The sequence below is a fragment of the Scyliorhinus torazame genome, chromosome 11 (genome assembly GCF_047496885.1).
Source record: "Scyliorhinus torazame isolate Kashiwa2021f chromosome 11, sScyTor2.1, whole genome shotgun sequence".
Taxonomy (NCBI): Eukaryota; Metazoa; Chordata; class Chondrichthyes; order Carcharhiniformes; family Scyliorhinidae; genus Scyliorhinus; species Scyliorhinus torazame.
Window position 1 is genome coordinate 102857357 of NC_092717.1, and position 19968 is coordinate 102877324.

Genomic DNA, 19968 nt, shown 5'->3' on the forward strand with positions numbered 1-19968 from the left:
AGTTGGTGGAATTCCCGCTGGCGGAGGGCTTCAGAGGATTTGGACTGCCTTGAAGAGAGTGGAGCAGAAGCTGGAGGTGCAGAATGTGCCGATCAAGAAGGTGAAGGACACTGTGGCTGACCATGAGGATCGCGTTGCCTCATTGATAATGGCGGATGGTCAGAAAAAGTTGGGGGAGAACGTCGAGAACCATTCAAGGGGCTGAACCTGAGAATTGTGGAGCTCCCTGAAGGGATCGAGGGAATGCAGGCCACGAAGTATGTGGCCAAGATGTTTGAGATGTTGGTGGGGGAGGGAATCTTTGACCGACTTCCTGAAGTGGATCGGGCACACAGGTCATTGAGGAGGAAGCTGAAAGCAGGAGAGCTGCTGAGGGCGATCGTCGTGAAACTGCATCTGGACAAGGGGAAGTGGGCAAAGGAGACACGTAAGTGCATTTGGGAAGGCCATACGGTCCGTATCTACTAATGCTTGGGAACAAAGCTGGCCAAGCGGCGGGACAGGTTTAATAGAATCAAAGCTGTCCTATTCAGGAACAAGGTGCGGTTTGGGATGCTGTACCCTCTCATTTGTGGGTCACATATGAGGGACAGGAGCATTACTTCGACACACCGGAGGAGGCAAGCAACTTCTTAAGGGACCATGGATTTGGGGAGGTTTGAGAATATTGGATATTGGTTCGGTTGACCTGCATCACGGACTGGAGGTGTTGTACTCTGCAAGGGTGGGGAACTGTATGTTTTTGTATAGGTTATTATGTTTGGTTTGTTTACACTACCCACTCTGTATAGTTCATTGTGTAAGAGTAGAGTTTTGTATCTTTTTTAAATCCCGCTGGGGGTAGTGATGTTTGTGATATAAAAATGTGTGAGGCTTGTTGGGTAATGAGAGGGGGAGGGCTTTTGTGGCGCAGGGGTTGGATGGGGCAGGAAGGGTGGCAGGGTGCTTTGGTACAGAGGAAGTTGGTCTTTTATCTCTGATGGGGGTCATCCTGCTAGCAGGCAGGCTCCTTAATGGAAGCAATGTTGAGGGGGAAGAGCCGTGGACAGAAGGAGCTCAGATGGAGACGGTGGCATGGGGAGGAGGGACTTTTTTCGCTTGGTATGGGTGAGGTGTTGGGGGGGCGTGAGTTGTTGAAGTTGTTCTTGTGGAGCAGTTGGCTAGGAAGGGATGGCAGCAACCATCTTGAGGGGACCCGGGAGGTGGGCAGGACATGGGCTTGGAGGAGTCCATTGAAACGTGGATATGGCTGATCAGGGAGGGGAAGGGGGTGTTGTGGAGTCCTCTGACGAGACTGGTCTTGGAATGTTAAGTGACTAAATGGGCCGATCAAGAGATCCCGTGTTTTCGCCACCCACTTAAAGAGTATGAAAGCAGATGTGTTTATGCAGGAGACGCATCTGAGGGTTGCAGATCAGATGAGATTCACCTGAGGAAGGAGCAGCGCTCCGAAAGCTAGTGACATTGAAACAAACCTGTTGGACTTTAACCTGGTGTTGTAAAACTTCTTACTAGATGAGATTGAGGAAAGGCTGGGTTGGGCATGTGTTTCATTCAGGGTTAGATATGAAGACTAGGGGTTTACGGTGCTGATTAGTAAGAGGGTGGCCTTTTCAGCTTGCAGCATTGTGGGTGATCCGGGGGCAGGTATGTGATAGTGAGCAGGAGGCTGGAGGGAGCCCGTGGTGTTGGTGAACTACATCAACTGTGATGATGTAGATTTTATGAAGAGGGTGCTGGCAAATGTTCCGGACCTTGACAGGCTACCGGTTGATTATGGGGGCGGATTAAAATACTGTTCTTGATCCTAGGCTGGATTGGTCGTGTCCCAAGTCCTCGAAGATGTCGGCGGTGGCAAGGGAATTATTGGGGTTTATGGAATGGATGTGGATCTGTGGCAGTTTGGTAGGCCGAGAGCAAAGGAATTTGTTTTTTTCTCATGTACATCGGGTGTATTCCTGGATTGACCAAACGTTGTTGGCGGTGGTGTTTGGGACAGAGAACTTGGCGATCATGATGTCGAGTCATGCACCGCATCTTGTGGAGGTGTGTGTGGAAGAGGGGGTTTTCCAGCAGCCGTAATGGAGGCTGGCTGTGGGGTTGTTGCCATTAAGGAGATTTGCGCAAAGGTAGGTGTGGCTATACGCACATATGTGGAACTCAATGAAAATGAGGAGGTCTCTGCCTCCGTGTTGTGGGAGGTGCTGAAGGCAGTAATTAGGAGAGAGTTTATTTCACTCTGGGCACATAGGAATAAGGTGGAATGGTTGGTAAGGCAGAGATTGGTGGAGGTCATTCTGCTGGTGGATCAAAAGTATTCAGTGGCCCCTGAGGAAGGGTTATTGAAGGAGAGGAAGAAGCTCAAGATAGAGTTTGAGCTTATGTCGATGGGGAAAGCAGTGGGGCAGTTGCATTGGGCTGGAGGGGTGCGCTGTACGAACATAGGAGAAGGTCAGCAACTTGCTGGCGCACCAATTGAGATAGCAGGCGGCAGTGAGGGAGATTGGGTGGATGAAGGATTTGGGTGGTAGGGTGGTCACTGAGTCAGGGAGGGTGAATGCGGTAGTTGAGGCCTTCTACCAGGGGCTGTATAATTCTGAGCTCCCAGGTGTCAAGGGGAGACTCGGACATGAACCGGTTCTTGGATGGCCTGGACTTTCTGTGGTGGAGGAGGGGAAGTTGAAGGAGTTGCGTGCCCCAATTGGGCTGGGGAAGTGATGCGGTGCATGGATTTGATACAGATGGGGAAGGCCCTGGGTCCGGACAGTTCCCAGCGGAATTCTATAAAGAATTTGATACAAAATTTAGTGGAGATGTTTAACGAGTCAACTGGCAAGGGGGAGCTCAGCCCACTGTTATGGGTCCGGGTTTACAGAACCCAAAGTGTTTCATAGAGTTCAACAGACCCACAACTTTTAATAGATTGTGGTGTGGGAAGCACACGGCGTACTCTCCAGGTGTATGATACAGCAATTATGGACAAATGGTTTTTAAAACAAAACAATGTTTATTCTATGAATTCAATTTAACCTTTTAAAAACAAACATTGAATATCTTAGCACCCATTACTTCAAAGATAACCCCAAAAGACTACAACACTAAATAATCCTTCAAACTGTTCCTTCAAACATCCAAAAGACTTCAAACCTTCAAAAACAGATATGAGGTTACATTCAATATATTTATAGTCTTTGGATTTGCAGACATCAACAGACCAGCTCTGTGTTCCTGCAGCTCTCAGCAAAACACACAGACACTCCCAGCTTTCTCCTCAAACTGAAATCAAAAGCAGAAGTGAGCTCAGCTCCCCCCACCCTCTGACATCACTTCAGTAATATGATCAGCTCCATTTCTTAAAGGTACATTGCTTAAACATCCATTTCTTAAAGGTACTCTCACATGACACCATATTGACACAGGCATGGTTTTCACGTATTTTGAAGAAGGAGTGTGGATGGTATTGTCCGATATCGTTGTTGAATGTGGATGCGAAGCTGTTGGCTAAGATGCTGGCGGCGCGCATGGAGGATTGTGTGGCAGCGGTGATAGATGAGGATCAAACGGGGTTTGTGAAGGGACAGCAGTTGTAGGCCAACATTAGGAGGCTATAAATTGTGATTATGATGCCCCGGGGGGGGGGGGCGGTTGTCAGGAGGTGATCAGAAGACGTTTGACTGGGTTGAGTGAGATTATTTGTTCGAGATGTTGGGACGGTTTGGATTTGGGCAGGGATTTGTGGATTGGATTTGGTTGTCGTACAGGGATCCCATGGCAAGTGTTTGCATGAATAATATTAGCTTCGGGTATTTCCATTTGCACAAGGGAACGAGGCTTTTTGCATTGCCGATCGAGCCTTTGCCGATGGCGCTTAGGGATTCTGTGGGGGCTGGAGGGGTATTGAGAGGGGGGAGTGGAGCACCGGTCTCCCTGTAGGGCAGCATGGTACCATAGTGGCTAGCACAGTTGCTCCAGGGTCCCAGGTGCGATTCCCGGCTTGAGTCACTGTCTGTGCGGAGTCTGCACGTTCTCCCGTGTTTGCGTGGGTTTCCTCCGGCTGCTCCGGTTTCCTCCCACAGTCCAAAAATGTGCAGGTTAGGTGGATTGACTATGCTAAATTGCCCTTAGTGTCCAAAAAAGGTTAGATGGGGTTACGGGGATAGGGTGGAGGTGTGGGTATAGGGTGGAGGCATGGGCTTAGGTAGGGTCCTCTTTCTAAGGGCCGGTGCAGACTCGATGGGCCGAATGGCCTCCTTCTGCACTATTCTATCTATGCAGACGACTTATTGTTGTACATCATGGATCTGGTGGAGAATATGGATAGGATTTGGGGGATATTGACGGAGTTTGGGTCATTTTCAGGGTATAGGCTCAATGTAGGAAAGAGTGAGGTGCTCGGCTACAGGCTTGGAGAAGTTGCCGTTTCGATTGGTCAAGTCGAGTTTTCGATATTTGGGATTACAGGTGGCCCATAGTTGGGCCCAATTGCATAAGTTGAATTGGCGAACTTGGTGGAGAGGGATTTGAAGAGGTGGGATGTTCTTCTGCTTTTGCTGGGTGGGAGGGTCCAGACAGTAAAGATGACAGTTTTGACAAAGTGTTTGTTTAGTTTTCAGAATCTCCCGATTTTTTTGTGCCCAAGTCTTTCTTTCAAAGGATGAATAGGATGATTTTGGAATTTACATGGGTGGGTAAGGTACCCCGGACTAGGAGGGTGTTTTTGGAGAGGGATAGCTGGAAACTGGGATTGGCACTGCTGAGCTTGCTGAATTATTACTGAGCAGTAAATGTTGAAAAGGTCAGGAAGTGGGGTATGAAGAGGTCGACATGGGGGTGGATGGAGGAGGCCTCCTGTAGAGGGATGAGCTTGAGGGCACTATTACTGGTGCCTTTTCCATCCTCGCTGGCTAGGTACTCCACGGGCCCGGTGGTGGTTTCATCGCTCAGCGTGTGGAATCAGTGCAGGCAACATTTTAAAATGGAGGTTGTGTCATTGTGGGTGCCAATCTGTGGCAAACATAGAATCTAACCCTGCTGTAATAAATCTATGTTGTGTGTGGGAGCGGATGGGGATAGTGTTTTAGGGACCTGTTCGTGGGGGTTAGGTTTGTGAAGCTGGGTTAGTTGGAGGAGGAGTTCCAGTTGCCGAGAGGTAATGGTTGTTGTGTTCTGTGATGTGGCTGTTGTAATGAGATGCACAGATCATCTAGTCGTTTAACTAAAAAGATGATTTATTAACACACATGGAAAGATAACTAACAGATAACTATACAGACAATAACTATTAAATTAATTCTACTGGAACTATTCTGAAGTATGACTATCCACTTGTACGTCCTACGACCAACTGGCAGGTGTCTCTAGTCACGTGATGGATGTCTGACGCCATCTGCTGGTTGGAGGTCGTACTTAGAAGTGCCAAATAGATGTCTTCCTGGCTAACAATAGCCTTTTATAGCAGCTGTTTTACAATTTGCACACCCTTTCCTGCCTTCCCATTCGACTGGGGATATAAATGACTAGAGTTTATGTGCCTGAAGTCATTGTGATGAGCAAATTTAGCCCATTCATGATTTTTGAAACAAGGCCATTGTCCGACATAACAATGCTTGGTATACCATGCCGGGCAAAGATCGCTTTAGCATGTTGTTTGACACACCAAGCAGTCGAGTTTGCCAACTGTGCAACCTCCGGATGGTGAAGTAGTCAGGAACCACAAGGTAGTCTCTCCCATTGAAGTGGAACAGGTCCATGCCCACTTCCTGCCACGGACTTGCAATAATTTCACCTACATGCATCGGCTCTTTGCTTTGCTTGCAGCGGAGTTTCTGACACGTGTCACAGTGGTCGACCATGCCTGCAATGTCTTGGGTGATGCCTGGCCCTGCGCTAGCACTTCTCAATACCCAGGTGCCCTTCATGGAACTTCCTGAGCATGAGCAGCCTCAAGGAATTCGGAATGACAATCCTGTGCTGTTGCAGAAGAAGGCCATTTGCCTCACCCAATTTTGAGCGCACATTGTGGTACCCCGAGCAGGAACACTTAGGCCATCCCTCTCGGAGACATTTGATTACTGTTTGTAGGACTACGTCCTTGGCTGTTTCTGCCTGTATTAGGTGCGAGTTCTCATTGGAGACGGGAAGCGACGCAGCAATGAGATTGACATGTAGTTGCACATCCTCATCAACCAGGTGTACTTTCTTGATGGCTGTGGCTCGAGGAAGTGTATCAGCGATGGCAAGGTACTTGCCTGGTGTATAGATGAGATCAAAATCATAGCACTGGAGCTTCATCATTAGACGCTGTATTCTCAGGAACATATGGCACACAAAGTGGCCGGTTGTCAGTCTCCACCAGAAATGTCGGCAGCCCTTACGCATAATCATGGGATTATTCAAGACCCACGATTAACCCACGGATTTCTTTTTCAATCTGCGCATACCTGCACTCTTTTTCGGACATCGCTCTGGACACGAATGCCACCGGCAGTCAGCAGTCGTCTGTGCCCTGCTGCAGCAATTCCACTCCAAGGCCATCCTGGGACGCATTGGCCAAAAGTTTTGTCCTTTTCCCTGGGTCAAAGGACGCAAAGACTAGCGCTGTCATCAGCGAGATATAGAGTGCTAGCTACACCTGCTCGTGTTTGGGAGACCATTGAAACACTGCATCCTTTTTTAGCGAGTGTCATAGTTGGGAAGTTTTGGAAGCGAGGTTGGGAATAAACTTGCCCACGAAGTTGATCATCCCTCATATGCGCAAGACACAATTTTTGTCTGTGGGCCGTGGCATCGTTAGAAAGGCCTTAATCTTTTCGTTCTCCAGCTTGTGCCGAGAGCCTGCCTCCTAAAAAAGTGATGGTATCAACCCCGACTTGGCATTTTGTTTTGTTGAGCTTGAGGCCATTTTATTTTACCCATTATAGGACTCTAAAAGCCTTTCGCCATGTGTGGAGCCCCAGATTATAATATCAAAAGCGGATGCCTGGTAACCCCTCCACTACGTGCGCTATGGCACAATGGAAGATTTCAGATACCGAAATTATGCCGAATGGCATTCTCAGGAAGCAGTAGTGCCTGAAGGGTGTGTTAAACGTGCACAGCCTGGTGCTGGCTTTGTCCAGCTTGAGTTGCCAGAAGCTTTGCAACACGTCCAACTTGCTGAAGCACATAGCTTCAGCCATCTCGCATGCTATTTCTTTCCTCTTCATGATTGGGTAGTGCTTCCTTTTGATGTTCAGGTTCAGGTCCTTGGAGTCCATGCATATCCTCAAATCGCCATTCTTCTTTCTAACACGCACTATGGGGTTAACCCAGTCGATGGGTTCCTTTATGCACCTGATGACTCCTAGAGCTGTCATTCTGTGAAGCTCGGCCTTCAGTTTTTCCTTCAACGGAGCAGGCACTCATCTCGATGCGTGCACGACTGGCTTCGCATTCTCCTTCAGCTGGATGCAGTATGTAAAAGGCAGGGTTCCAAAGTCTTTAAACACCTCTGGATAGTCCTTCATGATAGTTACAACTGATACATGTTGGCGGGGTGCCATGCTTTGTACTTTCTGCAATGTACACCCGCTTAACGAGCCCAAACTCTTCACACACTTCCACTCCAATGAGCGATTCGCGCTCTGTCTCCACTATGGAGAATGTTATGATGCACATTCTGTCCTTGCCAGTGACTACAAGCTCACATGCTTTTAACATTTTGTTCTGCTGACCGTTATAGTCCTTCAGGAGTACGGCTCTTGGGACCATTTGTGGCTTGATTTTCAGTGTTTTCAATGCTGACAAAGTGATTAGATTTGTCCTAAATCCCGTGTCGAGCTTGCATGTTATTCGTGTGCCATTAATCATCACCGGGACTTCCGGTTGCGGCGATGCACTGCTAAGCCGCACGTTTCGGCAGCTCCCGTTCTAACGGACTTCTGGGCTCTTTTTGAGAGGCCCAATGGAAATTTTTTCGGACCAAACCCAGTGTGGGGTGACGAAGTAAGGAGTCCCCCCTGGTGTGTAGGAAAAGATCGGTGGTAGTGGCCAGATTGCGAAGGATCCTTTGGAGCAGCGGCAGAGAAGAGAAGGAATAAGCAAGATGGTGACGGATGGAGCCCAGACGACATGGGGCCCGGACCAGCAGGAATTCCTTCGACGGTGTGTGGAGGAATTAAAGAAGGAGGTGCTGGCACCGATGTTGTTGGCAATCGCAGGGCTAAAAGAAACGCAAAAGGCCCAGGCGATAGAGCTCCGTGGGGTGAAGGCGAAGGCAGCTGAGAACGAGGATGAGATTCTGGGCCTAGCGGTAAAAATGGAGACGCACGAGGCGCTACATAAGAGGTGCATCGAAAGGCTCGAAGCCCTGGAGAACAGCTCGAGGAGAAACAACCTCCGGATTCTGGGTCTCCCCGAGGGAGTGGAGGGAGCTGACTTTGGGGCTTATGTGAACACGATGCTCCATTCGCTAATGGGTGCTGAGGCCCCCTCGGGCCCCCTGGAGGTGTAAGGGGCTCACCGGGTCCTTGCGAGGAGACCAAAGGCTGGAGAACCACCAAGGGCGATAGTGGTGAGATTTCACCGCTTCACCGACAGAGAGGCGGTTTTGAGCTGGGCCAAGAAGGTACGGAGTAGCAGGTGGGAGAATGCGGTGATACGAGTGTATCAGGACTGGAGCGCGGAGGTGGCGAGAAGGAGAGCGAGTTTTAATCGGGCCAAGGCGGCGCTATACAAGAAGAAAAGTAAAGTTTGGGATGCAGCAGCCGGCGCGATTGTGGGTCACGTACCAAGATAGACACTACTACTTTGAAACGTCGGACGAGGCATGGACCTTCATCCAAAAAGAGAAATTGGACCAGAACTGAGGGACTGATGCTGTGGGGGAGATGACGATGTTGATGTACAGAAATGTAAATTGGGGAATGGGAGGTTCACAGTATCGGGACGATAGATGGGTTTTTTTTTTCTCTTCTTGACGGGGGGACACTGAGAAATGTGGGCGCCGGTGGAAAAAGGGACAGAGGTGGGGGATGGGGAATGGGGGAGCGGCGCCATAGGGGGCGGGGCTGATCCAGGAAAGCGCGTGTTTTTTCCCACGCTAGGGAGATGATGGCGGGAAGATAGGCGCAAGGAGGATGAGAGTTCCACACACGGGGGCGTCAAGGAGAGAGCAGGGGAAGCCGGGGTCAGTTGGAGTCAGCTGACATTCGGAAGCATTATGGGGGGAGTAACCATGCTAGATGGGGATCTAGCGGGGGGGGGGGGGGGGGTCAACTGGGTTGCTGCTGCTGGGAGCGAGAGGGAGCTGGCAAGGGAAGAGGTGGTCGGGACGGGAATGCGCCACCTGGGGGACGGGTGGGTGCGCGGGACCTGGACGTGGGACTGGCCTAGAATAGGGGATGGCTAGTCGGCGGGGGGGCGGGCGGCCCCCCAATCCGGCTGATCACGTGGAATGTGAGAGGCCTAAATGGGCCGATTAAGAGGGCTCGAGTGTTCACGCACTTAAAAGGACTGAAGGCAGACGTGGTCATGCTTCAGGAGACGCATCTGAAGGTGGCGGATCAGGTTAGGTTAAGGAATGGATGGGTGGGACAGGTGTTCCACTCAGGGTTGGACGTGAAAAATAGAGGGGTGGCGATATTGGTGGGGAAACGGGTGTCGTTCGAGGCTAGGAATATAGTGGTGGACAACGGTGGTAGATATGTGATGGTGAGTGGTAGATTGCAGGGAAGGGAGGTCGTGCTGGTAAATGTATATGCCCCGAACTGGGATGATGCGGGATTTATGAAGCGGATGCTGGGACGTATCCCGGACCTGGAGGTAGGAAGCCTGGTAATGGGGGGGATTTCAATACTGTGCTGGATCCAGGGTTGGATCGGTCTAGATCCAGGACCGGAAGAAGGCCGGCAGCGGCCAAGGTGCTCAGGGGGTTTATGGAGCAAATGGGGGGAGTGGATCCGTGGAGATTTGCTAGGCCGCTGGCCAAAGAGTTTTCCTTTTTCTCCAATGTTCATAAGGTATACTCCCGGATAGATTTCTTTGTTTTGAGCAGGGCACTGATTTTGAGGGTGGCAGGAACGGAGTATTCGGCCATAGCCGTTTCAGACCATGCCCCGCACTGGGTGGATCTGGAACTAGGAGAGGAGAGTGAACAGCGCCCACTCTGGCGACTGGATGTGGGACTATTGGCGGATGAGAGGGTCTGTGGAAGGGTGCGGGGATGTATTGAGAGGTACCTGGAGGCCAATGATGATGGTGAGGTCCAGGTGGGGGTAGTGTGGGAAGTGCTAAAGGCGATGGTTAGGGGAGAGCTGATCTCCATTAGGGCTTACAAGGAGAAAAAAGAGGGCAAAGAAAGGGAGAGATTAGTGGGGGAGATTTTGAGTGTGGATAAAAGATATGCGGAGGCCCCGGACGAAGGACTATATAGAGAGAGGCGAAGACTTCAGACGGAGTTTGACCTGCTGACCACAGGGAAGGCAGAGGCACAGTGGAGGAAGGCACGGGGTGAGATACAAATATGGGGAAAAGGCGAGCCGGCTGCTGGCCCACCAGCTTCGTAAGAGGATAGCGGCGAGGGAAATAGGGGGAGTTAGGGATGAAATGGGAACTACGGTGCGGAGTGCAGGGAAGGTAAATGAGGTGTTTAAGACCTTTTATGAGAAGCTATATAGGTCCCAACCCCCAGAGGGAAAAGAGGGGATGCAACAGTTCTTGGACCAACTAAGGTTCCCGAGGGTGGAGGAGCAGGAGGTGGCAGGTCTGGGGGCGCCAATCGGGGTGGACGAGGTGACTAAAGGGCTGGGGAACATGCAGGCAGGGAAGACCCCGGGACCAGACGGGTTCCTGGTGGAATTTTATAGGAAATATGTGGACTTGTTGGCCCCGCTGCTGGCGAGAACCTTCAACGAGGCCAGAGAAGGGGGGACTCTACCCCCGACAATGTCGGAGGCGACGATATCATTAATCCTGAAGCGAGATAAAGATCCGCTGCAATGCGGGTCATATAGGCCTATCTCGCTCCTGAATGTAGACGCCAAGTTGCTGACAAAAGTGCTAGCGACGAGGATCGAGGATTGTGTCCCGGGGGTGGTGCATGAAGACCAGACAGGGTTTGTAAAGGGGAGACAATTGAATGTCAACGTGCTGCGGCTGTTGTGGGTGATAATGATGCCCCCAGCGGAGGGGGAGGCAGAGATAGTGGCAGCGATGGATGCAGAGAAGGCATTTGATAGGGTAGAGTGAGAGTATTTATGGGAGGTGTTGAGGAGGTTTAGGTTCGGGGAGGGGTTTGTCAGTTGGGTCAAACTCCTCTATGGGGCCCCAGTGGCAAGTGTAGTCACAAATCGGCAGAGATCGGAGTATTTTCGGTTACATAGGGGAACAAGGCAGGGGTGCCCCCTGTCCCCATTACTGTTCGCGCTGGCAATTGAACCACTGGCCATAGCGTTGAGAGACTCTAGGAAATGGAGGGGGGTGGTTAGAGGGGGAGAGGAGCACCGAGTGTCACTCTACGCAGATGACCTACTGCTGTATGTGGTGGATCCTGTGGAGGGGTTGACAGAGGTTATGCAGATATTGAGGGAGTTTGGAGATTTTTCGGGATATAGGCTTAATATGGGGAAGAGTGAGCTTTTCGTAGTACACCCCAGGGACCAGGGAAGAGGGATAGACGGCCTGCCGTTAAGGAGAGCGGAAAGGAGCTTCCGATATTTGGGGATTCAGGTAGCCAGGAGCTGGGGAACTTTACACAAACTCAATCTGACGCGACTGGTGGAGCAGATGGAGGAGGATTTCAAGAGATGGGATATGCTGCCGCTCTCACTGGCGGGCAGAGTGCAGACGGTCAAGATGATGGTCCTCCCAAGGTTTTTTTTTGTGTTTCAATGTCTCCCCATTTTGATCACTAAGGCCTTTTTTAAGAAAATAGATAGGAGTGTTATGAGTTTCGTGTGGGCAGGGAAGACCCCGAGGGTAAGGAGGGGGTTCCTGCAGCGCAGCAGGGACAGAGGGGGACTGGCGTTGCCGAATCTGGATGATTATTACTGGGCCGCCAATGTGGCGATGGTTCGCAAGTGGATGAGTGAGGGAGAGGGGGCGGCGTGGAAGAGGCTGGAGATGGCGTCCTGTAAAGGAACGAGCCTAAAGGCACTGGTGACGCCGCCGCTACCGTTCTCCCCGAAAAGGTATACCACGAACCCAGTGGTGGTGGCAACCTTAAGGATCTGGGGGTAATGGAGGCGACATAGGGGTGTGACGGGTGCCACGGTGTGGTCCCCGATCAGGAACAACCATAGGTTTGTCCCAGGAAGGATGGACGGAGGGTTCCAGAGCTGGCATCGGGCAGGAATTAGGAGATTGAGAGATTTGTTTATTGACGGGACGTTCGCGAGCCTGGGAGCGCTGGAGGAAAAGTATGAGTTGCCCCCGGGGAATATCTTTAGATACATGCAAGTGAGGGGGTTTACGAGGCAACAGGTGAGGGAATTTCCACTGCTCCCGACACAGGGGATCCAGGATAGAGTGATTTGGGGGGTATGGGTCGGGGAGGGCAAAGTGTCCAAAATATATCAGGAGATGAGAGACGAGGGGGAGGCGCTGGTAGAGGAGCTGAAGGGAAAATGGGAAGAAGAGCTGGGGGAGGAGATTGAGGAGGGTCAAGTAGGGTAAATTCCTCTTCCTCGTGTGCCAGACTTAGCCTGATACAATTCAAGGTTCTACACAGAGCACACATGACGGGAGCAAGGCTGAGCAGGTTCTTCGGAGTGGAGGACAGGTGCGGGAGGTGCTTGGGAAGCCCGGCGAACCACACACATATGTTTTGGTCGTGTCCGGCACTGGATGAGTACTGCAGGGGCGTGGCAAGAGTGATTTCAAAGGTGGTGAAGGTCCGGGTCAAGCCAGGCTGGGGGTTAGCTATATTTGGGGTAGCGGAGGAGCCGGGAGTGCAGGAGGCGAAAGAGGCCGATATTCTGGCCTTTGCGTCCCTGGTAGCCCGGCGAAGGATCTTACTCATGTGGAAGGAAGCGAAACATCCTGGCGTGGAGGCCTGGATAAACGATATGGCAGGGTTCATAAAACTGGAACAGATGAAGTTTGCGTTGAGAGGATCGGTTCAGGGGTTCTCCAGGCGGTGGCAACCGTTCCTTGACTCTCGCGGAACGTTAAGGGAAAATAGATCAGCAGCAGCAGCAGCCCAGAGGGGGGGGGGGGGGAAAACACTATTTTTTGTTACTTTGTTAGTTCACTATTTTATTTAAATAATGTTACTTATTAGTTATTGTGTTATCTTTTATGTTGATTTGTAAGGTGGAAAAATTGTGTTTGAAAACTTTAATAAAATAAATTTAAAAAAGAAAATTAATCAGCACTGGAATTGTCCATCTATCCTCTGTGGTCTTCATGCCCGCATCACTATGGCTGCAAATTGCGAGACAACATTTGCAGCTTTGACTGGTCGGACTTTTTGTGTCCCACGTTGAGATCATGTTCACAGCAACCAGGTTGTCGGTGCATATCTCGTTATGCACATTAAGTGATTCTATTTGGTCAATTATTGGACGCAAGGTGCATTGCCTAGCGAACTTACTCTTTCTGCCTAACTTGTAGCAGACTGTTCCAAGTGTGGGACTTTGTTATGGCAAATGTTTATTGCCGCATTGCTGATATAAAATGGTAGATCCAGTCGGTCACTCAAAATGACCGCCCACACTGAGACCACTTTCCTTTCTGACTGTGTCACATGGCGCTTAAAATGGCTGCCCGCACTGAGACCACATTTCTTTTTTGACTGCGTCGCAGTGCAGATAGTGCTGGCATCTTCTTCTATATTGGCGCCAAAATGTTTCTGCTGTGCAGCCAGCTCACTCACGTGGCAGATCTTAATAGCATTTTCTAATTTCATGTCTTCTTCCGTAACAATCACTTGGAGTTTATCATTCGATATCCCAAGCACTATTTGATTGTGGATCATCTAGATTACTAAAATTGCAGGACTGGACCTTTAGCCTCAAGTCGGTTACAAAGCTATCTCAAGATTCGCCTGGTTTTTGGGTAAGCGTACGAAATATGTAACATTCAAATGTTTTGTTTTTCTTCGGAGAGCAATGCTGATTGAAGTACTTTATCACCTCATCGTAGTTCTTTCTTTCTTCTTCGCTATCAAAAGCAAAGGTATTGTATATTTCTATTGTTTGAGGACCTGCTACCATGAACAGCAATGCAATACGCCTTTTGTCAGGCTGAGCCTGCACACCAAGGGCTGAAATATAGAGTCTAAATTGTTGCTTGAAAGCACGCCAGTTTTCATCCACATTACCCAAGACTTGAAGCTGGTGGGGTGCCTTTAAACCTTCCATCTCAAACTTCACTGTCATTTGTTGCATTGAGTTGCAGGTAGCTGTAGTTCACCAGGTCACCGGGCAAATCTGCTCTTTTCGTTCTTCTGCCTCTTTCGGCTCGTCTTCGGCAGCATGGTAGCACAGTGGTTAGCACAGTTGCTACACAGCTCCAGGGTCTCAGGTTCGATTCCCGGCTTGGGTCACTGCCTGTGCAGAGTCTGCACGTTCTCTCCATTCCTGCGTGGGTTTCCTCCGGGTGCTCCGGTTTCCTCCCACAGTCCAGAGATGTACATGTTGGGTGGATTGGCCAAACTAAATTGCCCTTGGGTGGGGTTACTGGGTTACAAGGATAGGGTGGAGGTGTGGGCTTGGGTAGGGTGCTCTTTCCAAGGCTCGGTACAGACTCGATAGGCCGAATGACCTCCTTCTGCACTGTAAATTCTTTGATTCTATGATTCTCTGTCATTATTTTTAAATGTTCTGCATTTGTACCATGTTGTGTTCTGTGATATGGCCGTTGTAATGAGATACGCAAAACATTTAGCTGTTTAACTAGAAAGATGATTTATTAACAAACACGTGGAAAGATAACTAACATAACTATACTGACAATAACTACTAAATTAATTCAGTGAATTCTACTGGAACTACTCTTAAGCGCGACTATCCTCTCATACATCCAACTACGAACTGGCGGGTGTCTCTAGTCATGTGATGAATGTCTGACGCCACCTGCTGGTTGGAGGTCATACCAATACTGTGTGCACAAATATGCAACTTTGTACACTGATGTGTACATGCATATCACCACAATGGGTTTTGTTACTTGCAAGTCAGGGATTTTGTGAGGAAGGAATTGGTCACGTTTCCGAAGTTGCCACCTCCCGTATTTGCATGAAAAAATTTGGTCTGAGAGCGAGATAGGGAAGGGTAGGACATATACGGGGAATTAATGGAAATGGAGAGGAGATGAAGTGGGAGGAGGAGCTGAGAGTGGTATTTGAGGTGGGATTATGCAGTGAGGCCCTGCGAAAGATAAATACGAACTCTTTGTGTCCGAGACAAAGCCTCATTCAATTTAAAGTGGTGCACAGAGCGCACATGAGAGTGTTGCAGATGAGTTGGGTTTTTTCTGGTGGTCGAGGATAATTGCAGGCGGTGCTCAAGGGGACTGGCTAATTACACTCATATGTTCTGGGCTTACCCCAAATTGGAGGAGTTCTGGAAGTTCTTTGCGGGGACTATGTCGGAGATTTTGGGGGTGAGGGTGGCTCCGGGCCCGTGGGTGGCGATATATGGGGTGACAGAAGATCTGTGAGTGCAGGTGGGGAGAGGCTGTTGGCCTTTGCTTCCTTGATAGTCAGGAGGCAGAACTGGTTATGCGAGATGGGTGAGTGACTTGGCAGAATCCCTACATCTGGAAAAGATAGAATTTGCCATTAGGGGTCAGAGGAGGGGTTCATTTTGAGGTGGAGGTTGTTCATTGCCGCCTTTTTAAAAAAAATTTGTGTACCCAATTAATTTTTTCCAATTAAGGGGCAATTTAACGTGGCCAATTCACCTAGCCTGCACAGTAGCATTGTGGATAGCACAATTGCTTCACAGCTCCAGGGTCCCAGGTTCAATTCCGGCTTGGGTCACTGTCTGCGGAGTCTGCACATCCTCCCTGTGTATGCGTGGGTTTCCTCCGGGTGCTCCGGTTTCCTCCCACAGTCCAAAGATGTGCAGGTTAGGTGGATTGGCCATGATAAATTGCCCTTAGTGTCCGAATATGCCCTTCGTGTTGGGTGGGGTTACTGGGTTATGGGGATAGGGTGGAGGTGTTGACCTTGGGTAGGGTGCTCTTTCCAAGAGCTGGTGCAGACTCGATGGGCCGAATGGCCTCCTTCTGCACTGTAAATTCTATGATAAAATTCTGTGATCTTTGGATTGTGGGGGTGAAATCCACACAAACATGGGGAGAATGTGCAAACTCCACATGGACAGTGACCCAGAGCCGGGATTGAACCTGGGACCTCGGCGCCGTGAGACTGCAGGGCTAACCCACTGCGCCACCGTGCTGCCCCATTGCCGTCTTTAAGGATTGGTAAACATCAGCCGGGGGTGAAAAGTGAATCAGGTTGGGACATGGAGCGGTTTTGTATTAGGACTACGGTTTGTGGATGATGGTTACTTGTGTTCTGTAAATAATTTGAAAATGCCTTGAGTGAAAATATTTCAAAGAAAGAAAGTGGAGAAGCAGATGCAGCAAGCAATTAGGAAAGCAAATAGTATGTTGGCCTTCAATGCAAGAGGATTTGAGTTCAGAAGTAGGGATGTCTTATTGCAGTTATACAGGGCCTTAGTGAGATCACACTTGGAGTATCACATACAGTTTGGTCTCCCTTCCTGAGGAAAAAATATACTTGTCATAGAAGGAGTGCAGCGGAGGTTCACTAGGCTTATCCCAGGGTTGTCACGACTATCGTATGTGGAGAGATTGGTTCAACTGGGCCTGTATTCACTAGAGTTTAGAAAGATGAGAGGAGATCTGATTAAAACATATAAAATTCAACCGGGCTGGACAGACTAGAAGCAGGGAGGATTTATTCTCTGGTTGGAGAATCTAGAACCAGAGGATTTAGTCTCAGAATACAGGGTAGACCATGGAAGACAGAGATGAGGAAATATGTCTTCACTCAAAGGGTAGTGAACAGATGGAATTCTCTACCACAGAAGGCTGTGGGCCTAGGTACTGAATGTATTCAAGATAGATCATTTTTTAGACCTTAATAACATCTAAGGATATGGGGAGAAAGCGAGAATATGACATTGAGATAGAGGATCAGCCATGATCATATTGAATGGTGGATCAGACTCGAAAGACTGAATAGCCTACTCCTGCACCTAGTTTCTGTTTCCTAGGTTCTATGTTCCCATCTGGAAAGACTCTTATTTGCAATTTCTGAGACCACAGTGGAGAACCGGATGCATTTCACCCTCTTACTCCATTTGCTATGTTATTTGCCACTCATTTAATCCGTCTAACTCTCCTTGAGGTCTCTTTGCATCCTCCTCACAACTCGCATCAGGACACTAGTAGGACATGCAATGACTTGGCTGCAAACACTGCACAAACAACATTTTCAGAGGGCTCAAAACTGGGTGAGCAATACCTGCTGGCTTGTCTGCTGGGGTCTAGGCCACACATTCACAAATGATGGCCAAGGCTGAAACATACTCATGTCAGAATACTCAGTGATGATACTACTGATCATATGGTACAATAAATGGTGCATCAGTAGAACCACATCTTCGGAATCTGATTGAGAATGAAGTGGAATGCCCTTAATTCTCCGCAACCATTGCAATATTTAGCCGTATTGAGCATACAGAAAACCTCTACACAGTGCAATTAAATATATATTTAAAATTGTCAATCATATATACAATGTTGGACACCTGTGCCCCCATTGTGCCTTCAAAATCTCTTTTTTTCTATTGCTACCTCTAGATGCAGCCCTGACATTCACAGCTGAGGTGGAGGCAGCTTGCTGACTGCGATGGCTTTGGTGAATGTCCTCTGGTAAGCCAAGGCCTAGAGGGTTCCAGCCTGTTAAGGGTGTCCTGCACTGCTGTGCCCTCCTCGGCCTGACCTGGAGGCAATCGGATCACTGGCAGATGGGAAATTGAGCTCCAGACACTCTTGGAATGTCCTGGGATGAAGCTCTAGAGGTGCCTGGCTGGCATTCCTCTTTGCTGTTAGTGCACAATGGTACCTCCATGACTCCTTGAGGAGAAGGTACCTGGATGGAGATCGAGGTGCCTTGTCCTCTTCTCACTTAGCTACTGCTGCACTACACCCATGGCGAGAGCGATGGAGTCCAGGTCTCAGTGCATATTTGGTCCCCACTGCATGTTCTGCTGGATTTAGGTTTCTGAGGCAGCTGCCGCCCGTTCCATGGTAGCACCCAAGTGCTCACATGGCTGATGCACAAAAGCATACAGAACATAAACAGACTCCTCCAGCCTTCGGTCCACTCTGCGCATGATTTTTGGCACCTCTGCCTGATCTTCCCCTGCTTGTTTCTGCATCTCCAACAGGTCTCTTATGGCCAAGCCTTGAGGCTTATCTTCTACATGGAGCTCAGCAGGGTCTTGATCTCCAGCAGTCCTCCCAAGTGTCAGAGGCCTAGCTGTCTCTGCCTCAGTCAGCTGTGGACCTGTGTCAGTAATGTTTTCGCCAGATTGTGACCCCAAGCCTACTCTAGATAAATTACCAATCACGGTAAATGATTCACTGGAGGAGGGTGCAGAGGTGCACCTTGGCAGTACATCTGATGAGGAAGAGTCCTCAGAGGTGGATCTGGAGCAGAGGGACAGGGCTATTCTCCTTTTATGCCTGGAGAACATAATGAATTATTAGTGTTAACTGTCATGAGGCTAACACAAGATATGCATAAGGCCTATTGTGTCCAGTTGGTAGAAACAGACAGGAGGCATTCTTGATGTTTGGAGAATTTGAGTCTCCACTTTGGCACCGGCATCTTCACCCACTTCTCCTGCCAGTTTCACGGCCTCTTCTTCAAAGGGGTTAGGATCATGATGTCAGGCATTTGTCTCACTGGACAGAATCTTCTCGGCCCATCTACAGAGGGAAGCTTGGCGGGCGAAGAACTTAATTTGGCGGAAGGCCGAACTTCCCGACCACGAGACAAACTTTTGCAATAACATGTTTGGAAATTTAAAGACCGGTCAAACAGCGTTGTGAAGTCCTTTTGCATGCATTTGCATATTATGCATGCTCGTTAAAAGGCATGGTCACAAAAATTAAGTGCCCCCTCCAAATTAATCTCTCCACCAACAAGAAATTAGAATATTCACATTTGTGACTGCATTTAAGTGGTTTGCACTTCATGGGGCAGACTTCCTGGTGGATTTTAAAGTAAGTAGCTGCTTCTTTGGCCTTCTGTGGACTGCTCATAAAGATCAAGTGTGGAGACAGGGGAATCAGGCTAACTGGGGCAGGGTAGGAGGCTGCCCAAGGGAGATAGCCAGAATCTACCGGAGGATGTTAGGATAACGTCCAGGAAAGAAAACCTGACTGTCCAGTGATTGTTTAGAGGGAAGCATATCACGTATGCTTTGTATGTCGTGGATAGCATCTCTGGGCAGTGAGCATCGTAGAGAGATCGGTCTAAAGGGCATGGCCGGTGAGCTCAAGAATTTGGTCTTGAGGGTACTGGGAGGCAAAGGGTACAATGTCAGGAAGCAGGGGTGGTTTTAAGTGATTACGTTTGTATTGTTGGATGTTTGAGATAAAGTCAAATTTAGGTGAGTTTAATTTAGTGTTTCTGTGTAGGAAAGGGTAAAATTATAGTTAGATTCATGTTAAACAAAGGTGTTTACATGAATAGGGTTTTTTGTTTCCGTTCAAATTGTGTCTGCATTATGCTGAGAGAGTTTACCACGTGAAAGGTAAACAAGAGCTTGGGGAAAGAATCAGCTGTTGCTTAGCCACCAAGGACCACTTTATGGAAAAAAAAGACCTTTCGGGTTGTGTGTAAGGAGCTTAGCAGTGAGAGGGAAGAGCTCTCACAGCTCTGCTAGAAGCAGGAAAACCATATGATGGAGTAATGAACAAGAAAGCAAATTCCAGATGCTAAAG

General features: G+C 49.2%; 1 protein-coding gene across 5 annotated transcripts in view; it reads left to right on the top strand.

The window, feature by feature from the left end:
- The window catches only part of LOC140385423 (uncharacterized), a 417673-nt gene that overhangs the window by 365399 nt on the left and 32306 nt on the right, over positions 1-19968 (top strand). Inside the window, exon 7 of one of the 5 annotated variants that reach the window (XR_011933362.1) lies at positions 17815-17886. The exons of the other annotated variants lie outside the window; for them this stretch is intronic. The gene's annotated coding sequence lies outside the window, so the exon portion shown is untranslated. The remainder of the gene's footprint in view (positions 1-17814; positions 17887-19968) is intronic. 5 annotated transcript variants of the gene reach the window in all.